Source organism: Rhinopithecus bieti, unplaced genomic scaffold (genome assembly GCF_001698545.2).
Source record: "Rhinopithecus bieti isolate Rb0 unplaced genomic scaffold, ASM169854v2 scaffold_38631, whole genome shotgun sequence".
NCBI lineage: Eukaryota > Metazoa > Chordata > Mammalia > Primates > Cercopithecidae > Rhinopithecus > Rhinopithecus bieti.
In genome coordinates this window covers 738375-763462 of record NW_016817145.1, presented here as the reverse complement: position 1 = coordinate 763462, position 25088 = coordinate 738375, and the positions used below count along the sequence as shown (strand labels likewise).

General features: G+C 45.2%; 1 protein-coding gene and 1 pseudogene across 5 annotated transcripts in view; both read right to left on the bottom strand.

Moving 5' to 3' along the window:
- The window catches only part of ZHX2 (zinc fingers and homeoboxes 2), a 195835-nt gene extending 190632 nt beyond the window's left edge, over window positions 1-5203 (bottom strand). For all 5 annotated transcript variants that reach the window (XM_017855878.1, XM_017855879.1, XM_017855880.1 and 2 more), the window contains exon 1: window positions 1527-5203. The gene's annotated coding sequence lies outside the window, so the exon portion shown is untranslated. The remainder of the gene's footprint in view (window positions 1-1526) is intronic.
- Window positions 5204-13623: 8420 nt separating this feature from the next.
- Window positions 13624-25088, bottom strand: part of LOC108517760 (cyclin-dependent-like kinase 5) — a 16476-nt pseudogene continuing 5011 nt past the window's right edge.

Genomic DNA, 25088 nt, shown 5'->3' with positions numbered 1-25088 from the left:
GAGGTCTGGGCAATTCAAGAAGTGCTGGGGAAGGAATCCTCTCCTCCTAACTCCTCCATTCTGCTCATCGGGGCCGGCCTGAGACCTGGGGATCTGATAAGTTAAGAGAGAGAAAGTGATCAGAGAGCGGGTTGGGGAAGAACTCCAGGGCCTAAAAGGCAGTCTCCCAGGGGGCCAAGCTGAGCAACCACTCTTTAAAAGGGGAGGGGTAGAGGGAAAGTCCTTATGCATCGACTTCCCTCCTTCTCCACGCCCCAGACAAACAAAAGGCCACCGCGAAACAGTTGAAGGTAGAGACCCCACTGGCTTTGAAGCCTATCAATCAGGTGGAAACCTGAACAAATCACAATTTGACTTCCCCATCAAGTTTTCTCCCCAGCCTGACAAACCCTCCTCCTCCGCCGCCTCCACCTCCTCCTCCGCCTCCCAGGCTCAGCACAGCTACGAGGCCAAAGGGACCGTCCTGTGATGCCTGCTGGTTTCCAACTTTCCGCTCATCTTCGTCTCCGCAGCCTCCTGCAAAGCGGCTGGGAAAAGGGCAAGTTTGCAAAGCCGAGGATACCGAGTCCTGGGGAAGCCACAAAGAAGCTGCAACACCAACAAAGATTAACCTCTTGTGGGGCAGACGAAAAGCGCCAGCTGCCGTTCAGGGGGACGAACGTGGGCTCGGGCTGGCAGAGGCTCCGGCCAGCCGGCGGCGGACAGCAGGGCCCGGGGTCCTGTGGCCCCCCTGGGACCCCGCCCCGCGCGGACTCCCCCTGCACCTGAGCGGGGGTGAGGACAGCGCCGCGCTCCGGCCCTGCCCCCGCCAGGTAGCTCGGCTGCCGCCCGCGCTGCGCGCCCGCTGCCTGCAGCCGCCGGGAGCGACGAGAGCAGAGGCAGCCTCGGCCCACGGCGTCATGCTTCCTGCCACCACATTACGGCGAATCGTCACCGGGAGAGGGGAGCGAGGGGAGAGGGGGAGGGAGGGGAGCAGACACACGCAGCCCCCCGCCTGCCAAAACGCGCGGAGACGGGGCCACGTCCCGGTGGAGTCCCCGCGGGACCTGCCCCGTTTGCACAAAGCGCCGCAGTTTGGCCAAGAAGGGAGGGAGACGGCCACGAAATAAATAAATAAAAACAGTCGGGTCTACGTAACGCCCTGTCGAAAGCGGACGCCATATTTTTTTGTGGCTTATGTCGACATAGGGAAACGTAGACATGTTTTTCCTCCTGCTCCTCCTCCTCCTCGCTCTGGCTCCCATTTATCCAAACTTGTAATCAAAACTCTTTAAAAAAAAAATCTCCTTCCCTCTCTGTATCCGCTCATTTCCTCCCACTCGCAAAAAGAGCCTGCACACCCCCCCTTCCGTACCCCCCTTCCAATCACAAACCCGGCCAAGTCCCATTAACAACACATTTTCGGGAACGGCGGCGGCGACGGCGGCGGTGGGAAAGTTGGGCTGGAGTGGCCGGCGCCCGGCGTGCGGGGCTCGGGGCTGCCGGCGCCGGCTGGGGGGGCTCCGCGCCGGGGCGAAGTTTCTTACCTGCGCCGGGGCTGGGAACGCGGGGACCCGGGCTGGGAACGCGGAGACGCGGCACGGGCGTTCCAAAATGGAACTCTGCTGGCTCCCCCCACCCACTCCCCACTCCCCACCGGGCGCCCGGCTCGGGCTCCGTGGGAAAGAGGGGGAAAGCCAGCCTGCCAGACAGACAGACAGAAAAGCCCCGTACGGAGAACGGTGGCCAAAATTTTAAAAGAAAAAAAAGGAAAAAAAAAAAAAAAAAAGGAAAAAAATGCCTCGATCAGTGGGGAATCTACGCCAAAACCCACATGATCTGTAACGTCAGCATGCGTATTTGCATACGATACCACCACCCGAGCTGCCACCCGGGCTCGGGTTCCGCAGAAAGTTACAAAGTGAAATTCAGCCCCCTCCGGAGACACCGGCGAAATGTCATTTTTCAGACAGGAGCTGGGGGGGAGGCTAGCCCTAAAGGCGCTGGTTACTGGCCAAGGTAGGGGGGCAGTAAATTAACTTAAAAGTCTGAGCCCAGTAACGGACTCGGTGGAATTTCTGCGGGAAGAGGAGGGGGAGGCGCGAGCGAGATCATTGAATATTAAGCACGACCCCGCGCGGCGGCCGCAGCCAAACCCTCTAGGTGCAATACCCATTTTCTTTATGAAAAGTTCAAGGTGTCACTGATGAGCTCAACAAACTGTTGATCTTGACCACGTGGAGTGGCGGAATGTGGGACCGAAGGGCGCGCTTGCAGGCCGGGCTCTGGCGGAACCAGGGCCCCGGGACCCTCTGCAAGGGGCTGTACGCGGGTGGGGCCACCACGCACCCTGTGCGCTGCCTGCGGCTTGGCCCGGTTTCAGGCTCGGAAAAATAATAATAACGATTTTAAAACTATGTTGAGCGAGACACATTTTACTCCCGGAATGATAATGAGAAGGCTCGGCGTAGGGAGGGGAAGAAGGAGCCCCCACTTATATAACGACTTGAAGTTAGATCACTTTTGCTTGGGGAGATTCCGGGATTTCCGCCTGCGCCAGGTCTGAGGCTGGTTAAAGATCCTGGAACTTTTTCCCTTAAGAGCCAATAAACAAACAGACGCCCCAGGGGCCGACTTAAACTCTGGTAGAGCCCGCTTTCGCTGGAATTCTCAGATTCGAAGAAATGCACACGCCTGCGGTGCTCGCAGAGAAGTCCCTCGGAAGCTAGGCGGGTCGCTGTCGCAACTAGGAGGACTCCAATGTTCCCAGCGGGAGCGGAGCTCTCACCGCGGCAGCCCCCTGGCTCCCCTCGGCGACTTAGAGCAAAGGCGGCCCGGGATCGCGCTGCCCTTCGCCTGCGGCCTCGGAACCATGAACTTGTATTCCGGACGCCGCGCTCCTGCCACAGTGCTGGGCTAAAGAGCCCTCAGATATTCGGGATCCGGGCACACTTCGGGATCTCACGCGGCAACCTGTCTGCACCGCGCATTCCTGCCCAGATGGACCTTGTTTCCCCTGGGCTAGCCTGTGGGCTCTTGGGCAGCTCCTGGGCGGGGACCAGGGGATGCGGTCTGGGGGCTAGTTTCGAGGCTCCGAGCGCAGCGAGAAAACAAAGGGAGCCTAGGGCTGAGAGGCTCTGCGGAGTCCCCGCCCGCCCTGCAGATTAGCAGGCGCGTCGCGTCGGGGCTTCCCGGCCAGCTCTGCTCTGGGGAATTAGAACGAACTCTAGCGGCCGTTTGCAACTCGGCTCTGGGCGCGAGGGCATCAACAGGTGGCCGTGTGCAGCGGAGAGGCCAGTGGCGAGGACCCGGACTGGGGTGAGGACGGTTGGCCTTGGGGCTGACTGGGTGGCGGACGCGCTGAGTGACCTTTTGGTTTTTTCATTTCCGAGGCCGGGAAGAAGGAAGTAGCTAAAAGGTTTTTGTAAGTTCTGCCCCAGGGCTCTAATTTCTGACATACCGCTTGGCTCCCCAGAAATCCTTTGCAACAAAAAACAGCTCATGGGCAAAACTTTCGTACTGGTCTGCACCTGTTTGTTCGGTTATTGCTGATGCAGGGTCTGTTTGTTGGCATTTTAACCGCCTATAAAACAAGATTCTATCCTGGGAAGGAGTCTCTTGCGTGATGCTCTCGGGCCTGAAAGGCGACCTGGAGGGGCTCTTACAGGATTCTGTTAACTTCTTGATGACTGTAATCCAGCTTGGGCCACGTCTTTCTCAATCTCATTTGGTACCGGCTAAGAACCTAATTTACTTGCCATCAACATCAGAATTTACCGATGGCTGATCTCCTCCCCACCTCCTCCTCACCCAGGGTGAACCACAATAATAAAAAGAAAAGAAAAAAATATGGGAACCCCCACCCCCATTCCTCCCTCTTGTCCCGTCCCTCCCGGACACACCAACTTCAAGATTTTTACATCGCTTACCTTATTATGCCACTTCCAGGCCATTCCACTCCCTGCCCCCTCCCCCTTTAAGTCTAGTTCTGTCTGTTTCCATGGAAATTACCCAAACCTTAACGAAGCTATTCCTATTTTGAGGCTGCACCTCCTCTGGATGATCAATCACTTAGGAGGGTTTTCTATAAGCCAAGTTTCCCTGGCTGCCATCTCACTGCCACCTGCTTCTGGCAGGGTGACAGATTGTACATAGGGTGGAATGGGCCAGGCTGGAGGGAAGCTGGGTAACCGTCTAAATGGTCTGCTGGGTTCTCATATCTTCAGAGCACTTGGAGCTCATGGACACTAGCAAGGATGAGGGGCTTCTGATGTGTTGCAGTGTCTTTAAATTGTTCAGAGTTTAGCATGGACTGAACTTGCACCGTATAAAGAGAAAACAACGAGGAATAAGACAAAGGTGGTTTTTGCTTTATGTGGTATGATCCCCGTTTGCTTTAAGTATATCCATGGAGTAGACAGACCCTTATCTGACAGGATTTAGGAGCTTCAGAATCAATAATGTTGGACAAGTAAATATTCAGCCAGGAAGTAACATATGTCACTTTGGCTTACAACTCATTGGTCAGAACTAAAAGTTAACTGTAAAGATCCATGGAAGTATTGTGTGCCTGGAAATGGAGAGAATGGGAAAGATTTGCACTAGTATGATAGCACTAACGACTATCATAAATAATAATAGCAGTTCACAATTATTGGTCATTTACCATGTGCTGAGCCTTTTATATGTATCATCTCATTGAATCATCACAAAAATCTATATTTTATCTTTATTTCACTGATATAGTAACTGAGACTTAAAGAGCTTAAGTACTGTACCTTGCTCAACATCACACAGATGCTAAGTAATGGAGTTGGGATTTAAGCTTAATTTTACCTGCTTCCCAGATAATAGACTTTTAAAACACTGTCCTCAACCACCTTTAGACTTAATTGGTCCCCTGTTGTTGGGCATTGGGTAGTTTCAATTTTATTCCAATGAACAACCTTGTGTCAAATCTTTTGAATCATCTGTGATTACTTCCTTAGGATAAATTCCTAGGTACATATTTGCTTGGTTGAAATATACACATATTTCAAGAATAAAAACCTTTTGCGAAAAGTGAAAGCTTTAGGAGGTGTGGTAGTCTTCTAAGATGGATTTTTTCAATCCTTTCCTTCCCTTTTTGAAAAATACGTCACCATTAAGAGGTGGAGTTTACTTCCCCTCCCTTGGAATCTGGACTTGTCCTGTGATTGCTTTGGATGCAATGAAAGTGATAGTCTGAGACATCTAAATCCAAGTCTTAAGAGACTGGCAGTTTCTGTTCCTTCCTTTTAGGGTCCTGCTGCCATGCTGTGAGAAGCCCAAGTTTCATGGAGAGGCCACATGGAGCGAAAACCAAGGTGACAGGGACAATAGCTCCACCTGAGATCCTGGTTAATACACAGACTTTAGCCATGTTGGATGCTCCAGCCTAATTGATCTCCCAGTTGACTCTAGTCTCACCTGACATTATGTGGAGGAAAACCTTCCAACTCCACCTAGTCAACCCACAGAATCATGAGATGATCATAAGACTGTAGTTGTTTAACATTATTAACTTTTGGGGTGGTTTATTACACAGTGATAGATAAATAAAATGGGAGTTATTATCCGTGTCTTTATTTATACATATATCTGAATATTTCAGATCTACTCCCCCCTGAGCTCTGCAGGGTATAGGTAGCATTGTGAAGTATTGGAGGCCAGGACAAGGGGGTAGAGAGGCCTCTTGGTGCATGATATCTGAGCTGGCCCACTCTCCAAATCAAAGCTTTTCTTGATTTTAGTTGTTGCTCATGAAGGATCCCCCGCCACAGGTCCCAGATCCTAAGCAAATAAGAACTCATTTATCAAACATAGATACTCAGTAGGTGCTGGAGTTAAGTTCCTGTTTGGTGTTGCCAAAAACAGAGGTTTCCATTATTTAAGGATATACACTGTGACGGGGACTGCAAGTGCCTACTATATACATGGCTGCCTGGGAGGTGCTTCTTTACGTCATTTAATCTTTTAAACAGCCTTCTGAATAGTATATTGTCTCCTTAATTTGTAGGAGGAAACAGAAGTTTATAGAAGTTTATGAACTATCCATGGGCCATACAGCTGATAAGTTAGAAGCAGGTCTTGAGCCCACATTTGATTGATTACAAATCCTGCCTGCTTCCCACTATACTTGTGGCTTGCAAATTAACTCATGTGCAAACCACCTTCACCAATTTTGTCCCAGCAGCAAAGGTACTACCTATAAATTTTATTCAGCCAGGGTCATGGCTCACACCTGTAATCCCAGCACTTTGGGAGGCTGAGGCAGGTGGATCATTTGACGTCAGGAGTTAGAGACCAGCCTGGCCAACATGGTGAAACCCCATCTCTACTAAAAAATACAAAACAATAAGCCAGGTTTGGTGGTGAGTGCCTGTAATCCCAGCTACTCAGGAGGCTGAGGCAGGAGAATTGCTTGAACCAGGGAGGCAGAGGTTGCAGTGAGCCGAGATTGTACCACTGCACTCCAGCCTGGTAACAAAGCTAGACACCATCTCAAAAAATAAAAAAAGAAAAAAGAAAAGAAAACATTTTATTTACATTGATTCACATTTTTAAAACTTAAATGCACTTATTTCATACTAATACTAAAGAAGCCTTTTGTCACAATAGAAACAGGAAAATCCAATATTGAATTTTCAAATAAACCAATGAAAGGTAACAGTGAAAATAAACATGAGGAAAAAAGCCCAGCACTATTGAGCTAGCTAGATACTCTTATTTGCAGAAGGTAGAGATGGAGAGGAAAGGTGTTAGAAAGTTATTAGAGACAGGGTAGCACCAAACTGAGTTTTTTTTTTCTTTTTCTTTTTTTGAGCTAATTAAAAGGATGGGAAGAGAATTGAAAAGTTGTAACTTTCTCTGAGTCAGAGCTATTTTGTCTATACCTGCACATCATTTAAAACCATCTCATGGCCACACATGCTACTAGCGGTACATGTTTCACATGGCTGACACCTGGCTGCTTGCCACAGTTCTTCATGTATGAATCTATTACAATGTTGCTCCGTCTGAGAGCATAAGAATCAGTGCCATGGGTTGAAGGGCTGAATGTTTGTGCTCCCTTGCCCCCCAGTTCATATGCTGAAATCCTAATCCTCGATGTGATCATATTAGGGAGTAGGCGGGGCCTTTGGGGGGTGATTAGACCATGAAGGTGGGGCCTTCATGATGGTGATACTGGAGTGCTGGGTAGAGAAAGGCGGGTCCCTGGCCAGGGCTCCACCCCTACAGACTAGGTGAGGACAGGCACTCCTGGTTTTGCATCTAAACGTTGCATTTTCCAAGACCACCCTGGACCACCACACCCTCATCCTGGTCCTATAAAAACCCGAGACTCAGATAGACACAGGCAGCCAGACTAGACGGGCAGTTGGAGAAGATTTGGGCCACTGAGAAGCCTGACTCCAGGGGAAAACCATCTTCCTTCTGGCTCCCCCATCTGCTGAGAGCTAGCTACTTCAACTCAATAAAACCTTGCACGCATTCTCCAAGCCCACGTGTGATCAGATTCTTCTGGTATACCAAGGCAAGAAACCCTGGAATACAGAAATTCCTCTGTCCTTGTGATAAGGAAGGGGGTCTAACTGAGCTGGTTAACACAAGCTGCCTATAGATGGCTAAACTAAAAGAGCACACTCTAACACCCACCCACTGGGGCTTTAGGAGCTACAAACATTCACCCCAGAAGCCTCACGGCCTGCTCATCTGTACACTCCCATAGAGGTTTGAACAGTGGGGCACTGAAGAAGCAAGCCACACCCTCACTGCATGCCCTGTGAGGGGGACAAGGGAACTATTCCCATTTTAATGGGATTGGCGCCCTTATAAAGGGATACACCGGAGAACTCACTTTCTCTCTCCCTGTTTCCCTCCAAGTGAGGACACAGCAAGAAGATGGCCAGGAAGAGAGCTGTCACCTGAACCTGATCATGCTGGCACCCTGATCTCAGACTTGCAAGCCTCCAAAACTGTGAGAAATAAATGTCTCTTGTTTAAGCCACCCAGTCTCTGGTTATTTGTTCTATAGCAGCCTTACCTGACTAAGACAGTTCAAGGAACTTGAAATTCTGTAAATACCAACTAACTCATTTCCCTGGCTCCAATTTTTACCTCTACTATTCATGCTGTCACCCAAACACAGCTCTTGCTTGGTCACCTCGTTGCTTACAATCTTTTATTGCTTTCTACTTCTTTGGGGTGGCAGGTGTGATCTTGCGTAAACTTGTCCAAACCAGCACTCCCAGCCCAGTCTTCTGCCTCTTCTAATCTTGTCCTCCACGATTTAGCATCGCTGGGTTCCTTGTCACTCCCTACATTTTCCATGGTCCTTTCCATCTTTGTAAACGGTGCACCCTGTACCTGGAATGGCTTCCTTCTTCCTCGGTCCTTCAAGACACAGATCAAATGTCACTTTCTTTAGGAAGCCTTCCTGTACTCTCCCAAAGAGAGTTAATCCTGCCTCCTCTGAAGTCCTACAGAACTTTGCACTTAACCTTGAGTTAGCAATTATTGCCCAGTAATCTAGTTACTTCTCTGTATTTGCTGTATCCATTTTACTATACATCCCTTGTGGATGAGTATTTCCCCATAGTCATCTTTGTGTCCTTCTTTCTTGCCTCTCATGGGGTATATCGCAGGCAGAATTCAAAGATGGCCCCCCGGCCGGGCGCGGTGGCTCAAGCCTGTCATCCCAGCACTTTGGGAGGCCGAGACGGGCGGATCACGAGGTCAGAAGATCGAGACCATCCTGGCTAATACGGTGAAACCCCGTCTCTACTAAAAAATACAAAAAAATCTAGCCGGGCGACGAGGCGGACGCCTGTAGTCCCAGCTACTCGGGAGGCTGAGACAGGAGAATGGCGTGAACCCGGGAGGCGGAGCTTGCAGTGAGCTGAGAGCCGGCCACTGCACTCCAGCCTGGGCGGCAGAGCAGGACTCCGTCTCAAAAAAAAAAAAAAAAAAGCAAAAACAAACAAACAAAAAAAACAAAACAAAGATGGCCCCCAAGATTCCCAGTCCCTGGTTATTCATTCAACCATGGATGTAGGTATTGCTGTGAAAAGATTTTGCCGATGTTGTTAAAGTGCCGAATCACTTGCCCTTGAAATATGGAGATTATGAAGATTATCTGGATGGGTCTGATCTAATCGTATGAGTCCTTTAAAAGCAGACAGGTTTCTCTGGCTGGTGGCAGAAGGGAAAGTCAGAGACATTCAAAGAATGAGAGGGATTTTACACGAGGGAGGTTTTCTGTTGCTAAGATGGACCTGAGAGCCACTTCTATAAGCTGAGAGCAGACCCTGGCTGACAGTTAACAAGACACCTGGGACCTCAGTCCTACAAGCACAAGGAAATGAATTCTGCCAATAACCAATAAGCTTGAAAGAAGACCCTGAGACCTAGATGAGAAGTGCAGCTCTGGCTGACACCTTGATTTCAGTCCAGTGAGACCCTGAGCAGAGAATCCAGTGAGGCCATGACTAGATTTCTGACCTACAGAAATTGTGAGATAGTGAATTTGTGGCATTTTATGCTACTAGGATTTTGGCAGGTTCCCCCCCCCCCCCATAGAAATAAACAATTGATAAAGGGTAGATACTGAGTAAATGTTTGCTGAATGAATAAGTGAATGAAAACATGCATCATTCAGCAGCCATAGATGACATTTAAGGGGACCACCTTTCCCCACTCCTGGTTTCCAGGAGGAGGGGTTTTCTCCAGAGGATATTTCAGCTTCTCTCTGACTCTGGAAGTGTCTGGTTCAGCTGCACCCTTCCTCCCTGGGGCACTCCCCTGAGACCCTGAGTCTCCTTTGTTCTGCATCTTAGCATGGGTTGGGGCATTCCCCGCAGCACTGCCTACACCTGTGTGGGTATGCCAGCCTCATTCTGGGTTGTGTATTTGCAGCCCACATGGCTAACAGATGATATTATTCAGCTCAGGCTGCCATAAAAAATGCCCAGCTGGGTAGCTTAAACAACATTTTTAGGCAGCTGCCATCTTGCTACGTGCTCTCATGACTACTTTGTGTGTGTGTGGAGAGAGAGAGAGAGAGACAGAGAGAGAGAGATACACACACACACACACACACACAGAGAGAGAGAGAGAGAAAGAGAGAGAGAGAGAGAGAGAGAGAGTGAAAGCCAGACAGAAACAGAGAAAGCAAGCAAGCAAGCTCTCTAGCTCTCTGGTATCTTTTCTTATAAGGTCACTAATCCCATCATGAGGACCCCAACCTTATGGCCTCATCTAATGCTAATTACCTCCCAAAGATCCCATCTCCAAACACCAACACACTGGGGAGTAGGGCCTCAGCATATGCATTTCAAGGAGACACAAACATTTAATCCATAGTACAGACCTATGACCCCCTCCTTCAGCATGGCTACTAACAGTAACGAAGATAGATGATTCATTGGACCCCATATGTACTCCTTATTTTATTTGCATACTGGATTGGGAAAATGGGTATTATTTATTCAGGGGAGAGTCCCTTGGAGACCTCAACAGAAGGCACAAGTTGTTGTGGGAATTGTACCTGTGGCAAGATAACATTTTTGCAAATGTTTAGTGATAGTATCACCTCCATCCATATCCTTGTACCCCTTGACCTTCTTCTTCACCCCATCCAAGTAGAGATAAGAATTTTTGATGCTTTTCCCCTCAGAGAAGGAATGAGGTAAAATTGCATTTTGAGCAAATTCTTAGCTTTCTAGTTTTAAAATGTGGATCCCTAGGGGATGGAAAGAACTTAGGACATGGGCAATAAGGTTTAGAGAGAACATAAAAAAGAGAAGCCTCACTGCTGCCTCTCCCACACCTGGAATGGATGCCTTCGTTTAGGAGAAGAGAGAAAGTTGGAGGGAAAGTAATGAGGATGCTGCAGATTCCTTCTCTCTGGATGAACCCCAAGGAGGTGACAACACCACCCCCAAGGACTGTGGGATCAGATCAGAAGACCTGAGCCACTTCCGGGTAGAGTTCTGGGGGCAGGTAGAGAGACACCAGAGAAAAAGGGGTTGCTTAGTGAGGCAGATGGAGAAAACCCTGCCTTCCCTCCCCTTGGCTGTTCTATAAAGTGACTTTACCACCTTCTATCAGGACATAAGATCTATTTCCCCTGTCCTTGAACCTGGTTGGGTTTGTGAGTGCTTTGAACAATAGTGTGCAGCAGAAATGAATGATTCTATGTGATTTTTGAGGCTGGGTTGCAAAAGGCAATGTGGCTTCTGCTGTGCCTGCTGGGACACTTGAGTTTGGGAAACCTGAGCCACTGTGTAAGAAGTCCATTTCCCTAGAGGCTGCTGTGCTGTAAGGTGACCTCAGCACATGAGAAGAGACCTCAAGTCAGCAGCCTCAGGTGAGGTCCCAGTCAACAACTGGTATCCACCACCTGACAAGGGAGCGATGAACCTGGCAGATGATTCCAGCCTCCAGCTGTTGAGTCACTCCCAAGGATCAGGTCTTACCAGCTATTGCCTTAGACATCACTGGAGCAGAGACAAGCCATTCCCATTGTGTCCTGTCTGAATTCCTGAGCCACAAAATAGTGTGCATAATAAAATGGTTGTCTCACACTCCTAAGTTGTGGGGTGGTGTGTGATGCAGCAAGAGTAACCAGTGTGAGGGATGAATGTGGGATGACCCCAAGTGCCCAGGGTGGTGTAGTCCATAGAATAATGGCCCCAGGCTCGGTGCAGTGGCTCACGCCTGTAATCCCAGCACTTTGAGAGGCTGAGGTGGGCGGATCATGAGGTCAGGAGCTTGAGACCAGCCTGGCCAACATGGCGAAACCCTGCCTCTACCAAAAATACAAAAATTAGCCAGGCATGGTGGCACATGCCTGTAATCCCAGCTACTCCGGAGGCTGAGGCAGGAGAATCGCTTGCACCCAGAAGGCAAAGATTGCAGTGAGCTGAGATCATGACATTGCACTCCAGCCTGGGCGACAGAGCAAGACTCTGTCTCAATAATAATAATAATAATAATGGCCCCAAAGAGGTCCATGTCCTAGTCCCTGGAACCTGTGTGTGTATCCTCTTACATGGCAAAGAGATTTCACAGATATAATTAAGTTAAGGATCTTGAGATGGAAGATTATCCTGGATTATCCGGTGGTTCTAACATGAACACCAGGCTGTTTATAAGAGGGAGGCAAAAGGTCAGAGTTAGAGAAAAAGACATGACCATGAAAGCAAGAGGTCACTGTGATGCAGCCACAAGTGAGGAATGCAGGCAGCCTTTAAACCTTTTTTTTTCTTTTGAGACAGGGTCTTACTCTGTTACCCAGGCTGGAGTGAAGTGGTGTGATCTCAGCTTGCTGTAACCTCCACCTCCTAGGCTCAAACGTTCCTCCCACCTCAGCCTCCCCAGTAGCTGGGACCACAGGCACACATCACCACACCCTGTTAAAGTAGGCAGCCTCTAGAAAGAGGAAAAGGCAAGACAATGGGCTCTCCTCTGGAGCTTCCCAAAAGGAAGTAGCCCTGCGGACACCTTGATTTTCATCCGATGAGACCCATTTTAGATCTCTGAACTCTGGAACTATAAGAGCGTACATTTGTGTCATTTTCAACCATGACGTTTGTGGTAATCTCTCACAGCAGGCATAGGACACTCATCCAAATGGTGTGGATGAGGAATGATGGGGTGATGGATCCTCAAGATGGCAGGGTGCACAGATGACACTCTGAGCATAGGAGGGTGCTTGCTCCCTCTCTCTCCCTACCACCCACTCCCATGTTGATATCAGGCTCTGTCTGTGTCCCAGAACCTGAACCATCTGCCTGGGGGAAATGAGCAAGGGATAGGAGTTGAACTGTCTGAGATCATTTTCATGACATTGGCTGAATAGGACCTTAACATAGAAATGAAGTTGCATCATAGAAAGTAAAGAAAGTGGTAAGCCTTGCACATGTGAGTTGAGGATTCTGACTGATAACTGATGAGCACTTAGCAGAAAGGGTGCTTCCCAGGGCAGTGGGTGTATCTACATAGTGGTCACATGGAAACCTAGGCACTTGGACCAGGATTTGCCTGTGGTCTTTTAAGAATTGATCAAAGGTAGCAAAATAAGAATATTAAATTTTGTGTGTGTGTGTGTAGGAAAGGAGCCAATTTATGAAATTAAATAAAGTCAGCCGGGTGCGGTGGCTCATGCCTGTAATCCCAGCACTTTGGGAGGCCGAGGTGGGTGAATCACGAGGTCAGGAGATCGAGACCATCCTGGCTAACATGGTAAAAACCCGTCTCTACTAAAAATACAAAAAATTAGCCGAGCGTGGTAGTGGGCACCTGTAGTCCCAGCTACTCGGGAGGCTGAGACAGGAGAATGGCGTAAACCCGGGAGGCGGAGCTTACAGTGAGCCGAGATTGCACTACTGCACTCCAGCGTGGGCAACAGAACAAGACTCCATCTCAAAAAAAAAAAAAAAAACAAAGAAAGAAATTAAATAAAGTCCACAAAGGAAGTGAGAAACTTGGGCTCAGGCATCCCACCCTGGCTGGGCTCAGCATAGCTGGAGCTCAGTACACTGGGCACCCCACAGTCCCACCCCTCCCAAGATGGGGCTTAAATAGGTCAGGCTCCAGCATGGTGGCTGGGGGTCCCAGGGCTCAGGGCAGACATAAGTCGGAGAAGTAGGGGTGATGCAGGGCCTCTTCTGCTGAGATACATTGGACGGGGTTACACTTCAGAAGATTCTGCAGCAGGTCCCTCCCTGTGGCATTGAGTTTGGGCTCGACATACACCAGGAATGTTGTGGCCGGGTACATTGGGTACGGCTTATAGTCTGGCAGCTTGGTCATGGAGGGCTACTGCTCCTCGGTGGCGCCCCTAGCAGCTGGAGGATCCTCTTCAACTGGTCATCAACATCATTGCTTGGACAAAGAAGCCGCCCAGCATTGGCCAGCTCTGCAAAGATGCAGCCAGCTGACCACATGTCAATGGATGTGGAGTACAGCTTGGCCCCAAAGAGGACATCTGGTGGGCGGTTCCACAGTGTGACCTCTCCAGCTCAGTAACAGCGGATGGGGATCCCAAAAGCTCAGGACAGGCCAAAATCAGCCAATTTCAGCTCCCCATTCCTGTTAATTAGCAGGTTCTGGGGCTTCAGGTCGCTGTGTAGCACATTGCAGCTGTGACAGAATCCCAGGCTTTTTACCAGCTGGAAGAGGAATGACTTCACAATCTCAGGATCGAGGTCACCATTGCAGCTGTCAAAATAATTTTTCAGGTCCTGGTGACAGAATTCAAAAACCAAAGTCAGCTTCTTGTCGCCGTGCAGGACATCATGAAACCTGACAATGTTCTTGTGCTTCAGTTCCTTGAGTATGCAGGTCTCCTGGAGGGCGGAACTCGGCACACCCTCATCATTGTCATCCAGTCTCACCCACTTCAGAGCCACCATCTCATGAGTCTCCCGGTTTTCAGCCTTGAACACTGTCCTGTAGGTGCCTTCCCCAATCTTCTCCAGTTTCTCATATTCTACATTGCGGTGGCTGCAGGGGCCCCTGTGGGCTCTGTTTTAAGACTCAAGAAAATTAAATGTTTTTAAATTTTTATTTAATTTATTCTTTTCTTTAAAGACAGGGTCTCACTCTGTTGTCCTGGCTGGAGTGCAGTGACATGATCATAACTCCCTACAGCCTCAAACTCCCGGGCTCAAGCAATCCTCCTGCCTCAGCCTCCTGGGTAGTTGGGACTACAGCTGCACAACACCATGCCCAGCTAATTTGAAATGTGTTTTTTTAAGTGACAGCTTTTCATTTTGAAATAGTTTGTCTCATAAGAAGCTGCAAAAATAGTATGCAGAGATCGTATGTACCCTTCACCCAGTTTTCCTCAGTGATAACATCTTACATAGCCACAGTACAGTTTTCAAAATGAGGAAGTTGATGTTGGTGAAGACTAGTACAGGCTTTATTTAGATTTCACTGGTTTTTGATGCATTCTTTAAAAAAATTACTTTTTGCTTCTTTGAAATTTGAGTTTTTTGTAGTTTTTATTTTTTATTTTTTTGAGATGGAGTGTTGCTCTGTCACCAGGATGCAGTGCAGTGGTGCGATCTTGGCTCACTGCAACATCCGCCTCTCGGGTTCAAGCAATTATCCTGCCTCAGCCTCCTGAGTAGCTGGAACTACAGACGCCTGCCACCACACCCAGCTAATTTTTGTATTTTTAGTAGAGATGGAGTTTCACCATGTTGGCCAGAATGGTCTTCATCTCTTGACCTCGTGATCTGCCCGCCTCAGGCTCCCGAAGTGCTGGGATTACAGGTGTGAGCCACCACTGAGCTGGGCCTGTAGTTATGTTTTTAATTAAGATTTTTATTTTGAGATAATGGCATATTCACAAGCAGAGTGTACCTCTTGTTGCCCTTTTACAGCCACACCTACTTCATCCCTGTTCCCTTCAAAACCACTGGCAACCATTAATCTGTTCACCATTCCTATGATTTTGTCATTTCAGACATCTTTTTTTTTTTAAATTTTACTTTAAGTTCTGGGATATATGTGCAGGTTGTTACATAGGTATACACGTGCCATGGTGGTTTGCTGCACCCATCTACCCGTCTTTACAATCAGGTATTTGTCCTAATGCCTCCCTCCCCTTTATCTCCCACCCCCCTGACAGCCTGGTGTGCGATGTTCCCTCCCATGTGTCCATGTGTCCTCATTGTTCAACTCCCACTGTATAAGGAAACATGCAGTTCCTGGTTTTCTGTTCCTGTATTAGTTTGCTGAGAATGATGGTTTCCAGCTTCATCCATGAACTCAAAAGGACATGAACTCATTCTTTTTTATGGCTGCATAGTATTCCATGGTGTGTATGTGCCACATTTTCTTTATCCAGTCTGTCATTGATGGGCATTTGGGTTGGTTCCCAGTCTTTGCTATTGTGAACAGTGCTGGAATAAACACACATGTGCATGTGTCTTTATAGTAGAATGATTTATAATCCTTTGGGTATATACCCAGTAACGGTATTGCTGGGTCAAATGGTATTTCTGGTTCTAGATCCTTGAGGAATTGCCACACTGTCTTCCACGATGGTTGAACTAATTTTACATAAATGGGAATCATATAGTATGTGACCTTTTAGGACTGGGTTTTTTTCACTCTGATTATTCTCTGGAGATAAATTCAGGTTGTTGCATATTTCAGTAATTTGTTCCTTTTTATTCCTAAGCAGTATTCTCTGTTTTGGGTGTATTACAGTTTGTTTGACCATTTATGTTTTGAAGGACATATGAATTATTTCTATTTGGGGTTTATTATGAATAAAGATGTGATAAACATTTGTGTACAGGTTTTTGTATGAACTTATGACTTCATTTATCTGGGATAAATGCTTGGGAGCATGATTGCTGGGTCGCATGGTAAAGGTATGCTTAGTTCTGCAAGTGACTGCCAAACTATTTTCCAGAGTGGTTGTATCATTTTACTTTTCCACCAGTAATGTATGAGTCACCCAGCTTGCCTGCATTTTGTTGTAAATATTTTTTATTTTGGCCTTTCTGATAGGTATGTAGTGATATCTCATTGTGGTTTTAATTTGCATTTCCCTAATGGCTAATGATGTTGAACATTTTTCATGTGTTTATTTGCCATCCGTGTCTCTCTGAAAGTGAAAAATAATGTCTCCTGCCCATTATCTAATTGAATTATTTGTTTATACTATTGAGTTTTGAGAAGTCTTTATTTATTCTAGATACTAGTCCTTTCTTGGATAAGTGATTCGCAAATATTTTCTCTACTCTGTAGCTTGCTTTTTCATACTATTGGCATGCTATTTCACAGAGCAAGAGTTTTAATTTTGGTGAAGTCTGATTTTGAATTTTTTCCTTTTATGTATCATACTTTTGGTGTCATGTCTAAAAACTCTTTGCCTAGCCCTAGATCCTAAACCCTAGATCCTAAAGATTTTCTTATTTTGTATACATTTTTTTTTTAGGTTGTTTGTTTGTTTGTTTGAGACAGAGTCTTGCTGTGTTCCCCAGACTGGAGTGCAGTGGCGCAATTTTAGCTCACTGTAACCTCTGCCTTCTGGGTTCCAGCGATTCTCGTGCCTCAGCCTCCTGAGTAGCTGGGACTACAGGCATGCACCACGATGTCCAGCTACTTTTTGTATTTTCAGTAGGGATTTTGTTTCACCATGCTGGCCAGGCTGGTTTTCATGTCTTGGCCTCACATGATCCACCCACCTCGGCCTCCCAAAGTGCTGGAATTACAGGTATGAGCCACTGAGCCTGGCCAAGATTTTTCTCTTGTGTTTCATTCTGAAAGTGTTACAGTTTTATGTTTTACATTTAAGTCTGTGATCCATTTTGAGTTAATCTTTGTATGATTTAGGTTGATATTCCTTTTTCACCTGTGGATGTCCAATTGCTGCAGACATTTATTGAGAGAACTCTTTTCTTCATTGAATAGATTTTGCACTTTTGTCAAAAATCAGTTAGGGATACAGGTGTGGGTCTATTTCTGAAGTCTCTGTTCTGTTCCATTATTCTATGTATGTATCCCTATACCAGTACCATACAGTTTGGATTACCATAGCTATATAGTAAGTCTTGAAACTGAAGATGTCTTGTAACTGATTCCTCCCACTTTATTCTTCTTTTTCAAGATTATTTAAGCTAGTCTATTTTTTGGTCTGTTTCTGTATATTTTAGAATAATATTGTCTAGGTCTATAACAATCCTTGCTGGGATTAAGATAGGAACTGCATTAAACCTCTATGTCAATTTGGGGACAACTGACACTTTTACTAGGTTAAGTCTTCTAATCCATGAATACAGTATGTCTCTACATTATTTAGATATTCTTTGATTTTTTTCATTAGCATTGTGTAGTTTCTAGCATACAAGTCCTTACATGCTTTGCTATTTTTATACCTAAGTATTAGTTTTGAGTGATTTTAAATAGTATTTGTATTTTTTATTTTGGTATCCATTTGTTCATTGCTAGTATAAATATGTAAAAATATAGTTGATTGTATGTTTATCTTGTATCCTGCAACTTTATTGAACTCATTTATTAGTTTTAGGATTCGTTTGGTAGATTCCTTGCGGTTTTTTTTAGATAGACAATCATTTCTTCTGCAGGAATGGTATTATTTCTTTCTTTTCAATATATTAATATATACCATTTATTGCCTTCTTGTACTAGCTGCGACTTCTAGCACTATGTTGAATAAGAGTGGTGAGAGCGGACACTTTCCTTACTCCCAATCATAGAGGGAAAGCTTTCAGTCTTTCACTATTAAGCATAATATTCATTATAGGATTTTTGCAAATCCCACTTATCAAGATGAGGAAATCCTCCACTATTCTTATTTTCTGAGAGGTTTTTTTTAAACTATGAACGGCTGCTGAATTTTGTCAAATGCGGTGTCTGTGTTTATTGATTTGATCATATGATTATCTTCTTTTAGCCTGTTACTATGGTGGGTTATGTTTATTATGTCACGATTGAACATTGATTCTCAAATATCAAAGCAGTCATGCATCTGTGGAATAAAGCCCCCTTGGTCATGTATACACCATACACTTTTCATATACTGATTAATTCTATCTGCTAATATTTTATTAAGAATTTCTATGACTATGTCTAATATTACATCCTTATTCATGAGGGATATTGGTCTGCAGTTTTCTTTTTTGTATTGTCCTTGGGTTTGAGATGATGGTAATACTAGCTCATAAAACAAATTGAGAAGTGTCCCCACTTCTATTTTTCAGGGAGTCATTGTACAGAATTGTGTTAATTCTTCTTCAAACATTTGGTAGATTCTTTAGTGAGACCATCTGGGCCTGTAGATTTCTTTTTTTGGAGTTTAAAAATTATTGGTTCAATTTTCTTAATATCATAGGGCTATTCAAATTATCTGTTTCATATTGAGTGCGCTGTGGTGGCTTGTGTTTTTAGATGAACTGGACCATTTTGTCTAAGTTATTAAATTTATGTGTGTAGAGTTGTTCCTAGTATTCCTTTATTATGCCTTTGATGTTTTCAGGATCTGTAATGACATCCTCTGTTTCATTCCTGATATCGGTAATTTGTGTCTTCTCTCTTTTTCGTTTGTCAGTCTTGTTAGAGGTTTTACGGTTCTATAGCTCTTTCTTTCTTTTTTTAACTTTTATTTTAGGGCAGGGGTACATGTGCAGGTTTGTTATGTAGGTAAACTTGTGTCATGGAGGTTTGTTTTACAGATTATTTCATCACCCAGGTATTAAACCTAGTCCCCATTAGTTATTTTTCCTGATCCTCTCCCTCCTCTGGCCCTCTACCTTTTGGTAGGCCCCAGTGTATGTTCCCCTTTCTGTGTCCATGTGTTCTCATCATTTAGCTCCCACTTATAAGAGAGAACATGCAGTATTTGGTTTTCGGTTCCTGTGTTAGTTCGCTAAGGATGATGGCCTCCAGCTTCATCCACATTCCTGCAAAAGACATGATCTCATACTTTCTTATGGCTGCATAGTATTCTCTGGTGTATATGTACCACATTTTCTTTATCCAGTCTACCATTGATGGGCATTCAAGTTGAATCCATGTCTTTGCTATTGTGAATAGTGCTGCAATGAAAATACGTGTGCACGTGTCTTTATGATAGGGAGATTTATATTCCTTTGGGTATATATCCAGTAATGGGATTGCTGGGTTGAATGGTATTTCTGGTTTTAGGTCTTTGAGGAATTGCCACACTGTTTTCCACAATGACTGAACTAAATTACACTCCCACCAACAGTGTATAAGTGTTCCTTTTTCTTTGGACCTTGCCAGCACCTGTTATTTTTTGACTTTTAAATAATGGCCATTCTGACTTGCGTGAGATGGTATCTCATTGTGGTTTTAAGTTGCATTTCTCTAATGATCAGCTTATTTTCATGTTTGCTGATTGCATGTATGTCTTTTTTTGAGAAGTGTCTGTTTATGTCCTTTGCCCACTTTTTAATTGGATTGTTTGTTTGTTTCACATAAATTTGTTTGAACTCCTTTTAGATGCTGGATATTAGACCTTTGTCAGATGTGTAGTTTGCAAACATTTTTTCCTATTCTGTAGATTGTTTGTTTACTCTGTTGATAGTTTCTTTTGCTGTGCAGAAGCTCTTCAGTGCATAGTTCTTTCTAAAGAACTAGTTCCTTATTTCATTGGATTTTTCTTTGTTGGTTTTCTCTTTTCAATTTTATTATATCCGTTTCTGGTTTTATGTTAGTGTATTAGTTCGTTTTCACGCTGCTGATAAAGACATACCCAAGACTGGGTAATTTATAAAGAAAAAAAATTTTAATAGACTCACAGTTCCACATGGCTGGGGAGGTCTCACAGTCATGGCGGAAGACGAAGTAAGAGCAAAGGGACTTCTTACATGGTTGCGGGCAAGAGAGAATGAGAACCAAGTGAAAGGGGTTTCCCCTTATAAAACCATCAGATCTTGTGAGATTTATTCCTATCATGAGAGCAATATGAGGGAAACCGCCCCCATGATTCAATTATCTCCCACCAGGTCCCTCTCACAACATGTGGGAATTATGGGAGCTACAGTTTAAGATGAAATTGGAGAGGGGACACAACCAAACCATATCAATTAGTATTTGATTTCTTCTTGCTTTGAATTTACATTTCTTTTCTTTTTCCAGGTTCTTGTGATGGAAGCTTAGCTTATTAATTTGAGACTTTTCTTTCTTTCTTTTCTAATGTATGCATTTAATGCCATAAATTTCGCTCAGCACTGCTTTAGCTGTGACCCACAAATTTTCATGTTTGATTTTAATTTTTATTCAATTCAATATAATTTTAAAAATTTCCTTTGAAACCTTCTCTTTGACCCACGGATTATCTAGAAGTATGTTGCTTAGTTTTTAAGCATTTAGAGATTATTCCATTATCTAATCATAATTGATTTCTAGTTTGACTTCACTGAGTTTGGAAAATATACTGTTTATGATTTCCATTCTTTTAACTTTGTTAAAGTTTTTTTTGAAGCCCAGTCTATGGTTTATCCTGGTATATATTCCATGGACACTCAAATAAATGTGTGTTCTGCTGTTACTTGAGAAGAGTGTTCCAGCTATGTCTATTAGATTTTATTGGTTGACAGTGTTTTGAGTTCCATATCCTTGATTTTTGTCTAATTGTTTTTATCAATCGCTGAGAGGACAGTGTTGAAGTCTTCAACTATAATTGTGGATTTGTCTAGTTCTCCTTTTCATCCTATTAATTTTTGCTTCACAGGTTTTGCAGTTCTGTTGCTTGGTGCATACGCAACGATCTTATTTGAGTCCAAAACGCAGGACTCAGCATTTTGAATCCCTAGTTTTATACCTCTTCACAAACTTGGGATGTTTTCAGCCATTATTTCTTTGGGTAATCTTTCATCCCCATTCTCTTTCTCATCGCTTTCTGGGACCCCAATGACACAAATGTTAGATCTTTTGCTACCATCTGGCAGGTCCCTGAATTTTATTATTATAATTTTTTTCAATCTATTTTCTGTCTTGTTCAGATTATTCTGTGTTTAAATTCACTGATTATTTCCTCTGCTCTTTCATTGTACTTTTGAGTCCAGCCACTGAGGTTTTATTTTCAGGTCTAAAATTTCCACTGGGTTTACTTTCATATTTTGTATAGCTCTTTGCAGAGACTTTTTATTTCTTTCCTGAGGCTCTCTATTTTTTTTTATTTGTTTGCAACAAGCTCATATTTGCTCTATGAAGCATTTTTATCATGGGTGTTTTAAAATCATTGCCAGGGAATTCTAACATAATTTCATTATCTCTATGTGGGCATCTAGTGATTTTTTTTTTTTTTTCATTCAATCTGACATCTTCCTGGTACTTGGTATGACAGGTGATTTTTGAAACATGGGAATTTTAAGATTAGGTTATGAGACTCCGATCTTATTGAAACCTTCTGTTTTAACTGGCTTTCTCTGACATCACTCTGGCAGAAGAAAGAAGAGGGGCTCTGCCTTGTTACTGCTAGGTGATGACGGAAGTCCAGGTTCTCCACTTGGCCTCTGTAGGTACCTAAGGGAAGAACTACCTGTTACTTCTGTCCCCAGGTAGGTATTCAGTGACACCGTGATGGGAATGACTTTGTTACTGATGGATTATGCTGAAACTCTCACCTCTCTACCACTTTAGTGGGAAGAGGAGGGACACCTCATTACTACTGGATGAAGTTGGAAGTCCAGGCTCTCTACATGGTCTCCACTGAGATGAATGGTGATAAAAGTCCTGATCTTTTCTTCGCCTTTTCTGATACTATCCTTCGTATAGCCTCACAAGGGTGGAAGTCTCAGTTCCTTAGTCTGCCTTTGTTGGCATGGGTGGGGGCAGGACCACAGTGTTTTTCTGTGGTGATTGGCTGGAGAGGAGTGGTTTTTTTTTTTGAGACGGAGTCTCGCTCTGCCGCCCAGGCTGGAGTGCTGTGGCCGGATCTCAGCTCACGGCAAGCTCCGCCTCCCGGGTTCACGCCATTCTCCTGCCTCAGCCTCCCGAGTAGCTGGGACTACAGGCGCCCACCACCTCGCCCGGCTAATTTTTTTGTATTTTTTAGTAGAGACGGGGTTTCACTGTGTTAGCCAGGATGGTCTCGATCTCCTGACCTCGTGATCCGCCCGTCTCGGCCTCCCAAAGTCTTGGTCCTTCGGCTGGAGAGAGTGGGTTTTGGTTGAGTTTTGCTGGGACTTTTTTTGTCTGTGCCTGTTAGTGTTTGCAGGTAGTTGGCTTCAACTCCAAGTCCAGAGTGTATCAGGCAAGAGAAAATCCAGGGAAATCACTGCCCATTTGGTCATTGTTCCTCAGGTCCCAAGTTTCCTAGCTGGTCCACTTCCTTCTCTCCAAGCCTGAGTCTTTTAATGTTTGTTTTGCATATAATACTCAGGGTTTTTAGTTGTATCTTGCAGGCAGAAGCTCCAAACAATGGGATTCTAGGATTACCATAAGCACTTTGAGCCTGTCTGATGGTGATTATGCTAGCATTGCCTTATAAAGGATATTCAGTTGCTCTTAGGAAGGGAACTGGGCACTTCAGGGACATCCTGGCTGGAAGGTCTGCTTTTGGCTTAATCTGGATCTTTAAAGGGTCATAAGTCATGTCCCTTTTAGAGAAATCAAGGAACATGTCAATTAGCACTGACACAGGGTGTCCAAGCTTGTCTCTTGAGTTTGCAAAGTTTCGGGAAAGTTTGAAACTTCGAGTATGACATGTGAAAAGAGCCCCAAGAAAGATTCAGCCAATGTAGCCTGCTGTGTGTCCTCGAGCAATCCATTTCAACTTCCTGGGCCTCAGTTTCTCCACCTTAAACTCAGGGAAGACAAGGATGGACCAGCTTGGAGTTTCTACACTTCTGCCATTTACAGAGCACCAGCTTGAGTTTGCTGTGACAGTACCTCCTGCTTCTTCATTTACGGAAGACTTTGCTCCACATGGACTCACTTGAAAGAGGAAAATTCATGTTGCTGTGGGACGTGTGCCCTTTGGCAGGAGGATGGCTGTGCTGACTCAGCACACACAGGACCAGCACTTAGTCATGGGGCCCTCTGAGGTTTCAGGCCCAGCCTGAAAGAAATGGTCACTGGGGCTTATCAGTTCAGGTTGACCTCTCGACCCTAACTCAGATGCTGAGGAAGCATGTCCCGCGCACAGCAGGTGGTTATGAAGCTTTCCAAACACAGACGCCACATGCTCCACGTAGCCTCCATGGTAGTTCACACTCCCCGGACTGTAGACAGAACATCTGTTGTTGGTTCACGTGAAAACTTCCAACCATGCCCCTCCTCCCTCCCTCCAGTTCTAAGGCACTTAATTTAAAAAAAGCTTCCCTTATTCCTAAACATTGTGGAGCAAACATTTAACATCATCCTGTTGCCTTTAACACACCTTCTGCTCATCCTCCCGTGACAAAATGTTGCTTGCCAACACAGTTACTCTTGAAAGGAAAGTGAATTAAAATTCATCTCCTTGGGAGCACTTGTGAGGAGAAGAACTTCATGGCCCCCTGTGTTCATTGGAGAGTTTCTGAGGACCCAGCACACCTGGGGATTAGCTACATAGCACCATACACCAGTCAGCCCCTCTCAGTCCCCTCCCAGGATGGAACTCAGGAGCTGCCAGGGTGGGTGACTACCCCTCGGCAGGTCAGGTTTCCAGCTGGGAGCATGATGACTCCTCAGAGGGCTGGAAAGGCAGTTAGCACATCCCAGCTGGGGCTGAGTGTAGGACTCTTGTTTCTTTTTTCAACTCATTCACTACCTGTCGAAAAATGCTCAATTCCATTGTTTTGAAATGTCCTAACCTATGAAGGCAGCATCCCTACCTTGTCTGTTCCCCGTTGCATCTTCAAACATTTAGAATTGTGTCTGGCTCTGGCATGTAGCAGATGCTCAATAAATATTTGTTGGATGAGTAAATTCCATAGTTGTCTTCACTGAACTCTAAGTTCTATTTGTCAAGGACCATTTCTGTCTTATTTAATCTCTAAGGCTTAATATGGTATGGGGCATGTCGTATATGATCAATAAATATCTATTGAACTGAGCTGCTTCTGGGACATTCCTATTACTCCTTAGGAGAGTCTCCATGGCCTTGCTGTTAGGAGCAGGGCTTTGGAGTCAAGCAGTCCCGAGTGAGAATACTTACTCAGCTACTTTTTCTCTGGGGATCTTGAGACACGTACTTTCAGCTCCTTGACTCTCTGCATCCTATGGGAAAGACAGGGATAATAATACCTACTAACTTTCTTCAATGCATGGGGTTGTTGTAGAGTTAAATTGCAGGGGCGTAACACTTAATAAATGATAATTATAATTGTTGCTGTTGACATTGTGTCTCACCTCTATTTCTCAGGCAGATAATTGTGCCCACACTACTTGGCTGGGTTTTAAGTGGAAAAGGTGACCTGGTAATGTGTCGGGGAGAACTGGACACTGCCTGAGCTCTGCTTCTAGGCTGATGACTCTCAGTCTGGAGCCCAAAGGGTGATCTGGGTGCTTTGAGAATCACTCACAGGTTGTAAAAGAGCCCAGTGGAAATCCCAATTGTCCTTGATGAAAATGCATTGTGTGTGGGGGGG